We start from the raw sequence: 4,705 nt of genomic DNA on the forward strand, positions 1-4,705 counted from the left end.
CCCCCAATGTGAGGATTTTTACCTATTTTATCCACATAGAATGACTTGCAAAAGCCTTTGTTGTTTTTTTTTTTACAATTCATAGGCTTCCCACTGATCATTTCCTATGGTCAATTGCCCCCTACAGTGAAAACCTTCCATCGGGAACTAAGCAAGCTCAAAAAACTGCCTGATGTGTAATAAAGCACTTTTTTGCTAACATCAGTTCCATCTATACATACCACTTTTTTTCTTTCCTACACCTTCACCCCCTTCCTTACACTCCTTTGAGCTGTATAGAAGCCAATGAGGATGAAATAATTAGAATGTGTGTCTGCTGCACAAAAGTCCTTCTCCATGGGCACAGTTTTCACCTGATCTTTTATAGAAAGCATAATGTGTTTACATACACATCCATAGGCCGGTACTAGATATACAGAATTTGCCATCCCATTGTACACTTAATTTTTCTATAGTCTCTAAGGACTTGATTTTGGTTAAAAAAACAAACTATTAGAAGTTTTTAAAATGCTTTTTATTTCAAAAAAACAAAAAACAAAAATACAAAATGAGAAATGACTATACACTATAACCTCAAAAATGAATATTGTCAAGGACCAAGATAAATAATAGCCCAAAATATAGTGAAAAAATTCTCAGTTGAAATATAGAAAATGGGAACATTCAATTACCTCCTGGAGAACAGTGGGTTTCCTCCCAAGCCTCCACTGAAAAATATGATGTGAAACTGTTTCCACTGTTTTTCTATTAAAAATCTTCCAATGGACTTCTGTGGTGGCACAGTGGTTAAGAATCCTCCTGCCAATGCAGGGGACACGAGTTCGAGCCCTAGTGTGGGAAGATCCCACATGCCGCGGAGCAACTAAGCCCGTGCGCCACAACTACTGAGCCTGTGCTCTAGAGACCGTGAGCCACAACTACTGAGCTCATGTGCCACAACTACTGAAGCCCACATGCCTAGAGCCCGTGCCTCACAACAAAAGAAGCCACTGCAATGAGAAGCCGGTACAATGCAACGAAGAGTAACCCCCGCTCACCGCAACTATAGAAAGCCTGCGTGAAGCAACGAAGATCCAACACAGCCAAAAATAAATAAATAAATAAATTTATATTAAAAAAAAAAAAAACATCTTCCAGTTCAGTTTTCCTGTACTGACCCAGTTCCCTGGTACTTAGGGCGAGGCTGTTTTTTGGTTTGGGCTTTTTCTTTTTTTTTTCTTCTATACATGTGTGATTGCTTATCTGTCTAGAATAGTCTTAGTTGCGTCCCAAATAACTCTTCAATCTACAACCTCCTTTTGATACGTTCAGATTAGGCCCCCATTACCCTTTTTTTTTAATCTCATATTTTCATAATGGACAAACTCATCTAAAAGATCCTTATAGGATAATATCCAAAATCCGTGCATGGCCAAAAAGCCTTCCGTGATTCATTCCCCTAGGGTACTAGAAATTCCCACTTTTACCAAACTATTTATGCTTTAAGAAGACACTGTGTTTTTTGATTTCTCTATACCTGTTTTAGTTGCTAGTGCCTCTTCCGAAAATATTTATACTTATCTTGTCTTCTTGGAAAACTACTACTATCTTTCAAAACCTAAAATAAATATTTTTTGCCCAGGAAGCTTTTCTCTGTCCAGCATTCTGGTTGTAGGAAACTGTTGCCTATATGGATCATAATACATGTCATTTGCAACATTGGAGGCAAATGTCCCTTGTTTGCTGCATATTAGTTTCAGAATAGGTTTTACTCTTCTGGAGGTAGAAAGATTTGGCTTAAGTCCAAAAGGATTCCTTTTTGTCACAGATCCACACATGCTGTTGAGTTTTATGTGTGCATCAGTAACAACAATGACATCGATTTTATATATATATATATAGATATATATATATATATATATATATACACACACACACATACACACACACACACACACAAACAAATATTCACACACACAACCAGTGTAAAGGAAGCTTCAAAACTTCCCTCAAATAATAATTTTTTTTTTTTTTCTCTCTCTCTACCCTCACTTAGACAGCTTGGAACCTTCTCTTTTCAATGTGTTCATTGGAATCTTCTCTTTTCAATGTGTTCATTATTGCTTCCTCTGCTTAGCTCACCTATAATGCAATTAAATTAGCACAGGTATGCAAACTACTCACAAATTATGTATACCCGACAAGCCAAGTGCATAAAAATCTAGGGTCAAGATCACAAGAATGACTCAGTAAACTCAATCAGCTCCTCCCGTCTTTTTTGCAGCTCTGTATTTTATATGTACATTAATTTGCCTGAAGTTGCTGTATTGACTTAATGGAATGCTGCTGACCATATTGAGACATTAAAATTCTGCCATTTAACCGAATTAAAGAGATTAAAATAATCAGGTTTGGCTGTGCTATTGTTATAGCACATATTTATACTTTTACATATTTAAAAGTAGAGTGGCCAATGTGATTCAAGTTGCCATTTAATGGCTCATCATGCATAATTAAACTAGCCTAAGCTAACCTTCAATGACTGAATGGAAGTAATATGCCTTGGTTGTCAAGAGTACAGACTTTGACATCAGAAATAGAGCCTCAAGATTTAGCTTTACCATTTTTAGCTTTGTAACCTTGGGTAGGTCACTTAACCTGTCATTGTTCAAAAGGTAAAAATGGATTTTTAGCAGTGACTTCTTCATAGGGTTGGTATAAACAATCAATGAAATAAGGAATTTGAAATGTCAGTACAGTACCTAGCATGCGGTAAGCAATCTGGGCATGTTCTTGGATACTTTTCCCTCTAGTGCTGCTCTTCTTCCAGCTGCAATATTTGTAAAGTCAGTTTTATCTGTGGGCCTCCATTTTCTCATGAACTCTTCAATTTATAAATATGTGATTTTCCAATGCAGTTTCATCTGTTATATAAAGTACAATAAGCTTATGCTTAGTGCTCTATTTGTTCAACCTTAGTTATATATAAGGCAGTCAACCCTGCAAACTCCAGAGTTAAATCATTGTTTCAGTCTTCTCACAGCACTCATTTTAAAAATTAAAGCATGTTTAATATTCAATAAAATACAATGATCTTGTGTTCAGTTTAATAAGTTTTTATAGCTGTAGCCACTCAAAACAAGATATAAAACATTTCCATTATCCCAGGTAGTTTCTCATGTCTTTTTTTCAATAAAAAAAGAAGAAAAAATGGAATGTCTCAAAAACATTTGTGTCATCCTTATGCAAGTCCTATGCTAATCTTCTTTGTATCAGGCCAATTTTACTTCATTTTGCCAAAGTGGGCACTACCCATTGCATTTCTGATTACCTCCCTTATTCTCTCAGATGCAGCAGAAATTATAAAAAAGAGAAAGAACAATTAACCCAGAAATACTCGAGCCAATCTAAGATCAGCAAACTCTTGGTGAGTATAGAGCTGCTCCTCCACCCCCAGACACTTAAAAGCACAAATCTCTGTTTTACAAGATGTCTTTATAACATTAATGATATTTTAGAGGGAGAAGATAGGAAATCTTTTAGAGAAATGGTGGTGCCCAAGCAGAGAATAGTGGAGTTTCACTCCACTCATCACCCTTCAGAGTCTGATTCTCAGTTCTGTGGTGTTGGAGACTAGGTTTTCTTGGCACAGAGTTGATCAGGTCTTATGGACAAACACTTGCTGAGCAAATTTATATGATTTTATATATAAATCAGAAAAAATTTATATTAATTAATATTAGTACATTAATAATATATTATTATAATGGATTGTTTTTCACTTAACAGAATATTTACATTCATTATCTAGGATACTTTATTCCAGTTTTTCTCAAGTTTTATTTTATTTTCACTCTCCTTTTGCCAGAAAGGGGTGCACTCAGTCCCCCACCCATGAAGCTTTAATACCATATATATTCTGTATATTTATTCACATACGTAGTCCTGTGCTTTATACATAAAAAGTAACATTTTTTTCACCATCCTCTCCACTCCTTGGAACTAATTTTCACTTCCTTGGGGGTGATATTGACTCATTGTGGGTGTATACCCTATTTCTTGTTTCCTGCTACCTGGCAGTATGGATGATTGAATAATCATGTCATCTCATTTTCTGTATTTCTGTTACTTTGCCATCTGGGGCCTTGCTGACCCTGGAGGGTCTGCCCCTCCCAGGGCTAGACAGTTTCTAGAGACACCATTGAGCTGTCTTTCATATGCAAACCAACCTATTGGAGTCCATACCCAAACCACCTCCTTTATTGGGATCTTACACTCTGGGCCACTATTCCCCAGCCCTAATCACCTCAGGGGCAGTTATCAGACAACTAGAGACAGACCCTAGACCCCAGAGGCTGCTGAAAGTATTCAAACTAGTCAATCCTAAACCTTCTTAGCCTGCCTTCCCTGTTTCTTCCTATGGAAATCACAATACAAGCTCTCGCCTCCACTTCCTCTGCCTCCTGACTGACACTGGTGCTTCCCTGCGTAGCCTTGCATGGCATGGAATCTCCCCTGCTTTTGGGAACTGTAACGAACTTTTTTTTTTTTTTAACATCTTTATTGGAGTATAATTGCTTTACAATGGTGTGTTAGTTGCTGCTGTATAACAAAGTGAATCAGTTATACATATACATATGTCCCCCTATCTCTTCCCTCTTGCATCTCCCTCCCTCCCACCCTCCCTATCCCACCCCTCTAGGTGGTCACAAAGCACCGAGCTGAT

At 37.2% G+C, this 4,705-nt stretch overlaps 1 non-coding gene across 1 annotated transcript; it reads right to left on the reverse strand.

Moving 5' to 3' along the window:
- Positions 1 to 3,183: 3,183 nt before the first annotated feature.
- Positions 3,184 to 3,288, reverse strand: LOC117314000 (U6 spliceosomal RNA). Its single transcript, XR_004528691.1, has one exon. It is a non-coding gene; the product is annotated as a U6 spliceosomal RNA (small nuclear RNA).
- Between the last annotated feature and the right edge of the window lie 1,417 nt (positions 3,289 to 4,705).

This window comes from Tursiops truncatus, chromosome 10 (assembly GCF_011762595.2).
Source record: "Tursiops truncatus isolate mTurTru1 chromosome 10, mTurTru1.mat.Y, whole genome shotgun sequence".
Classification (NCBI taxonomy): domain Eukaryota; kingdom Metazoa; phylum Chordata; class Mammalia; order Artiodactyla; family Delphinidae; genus Tursiops; species Tursiops truncatus.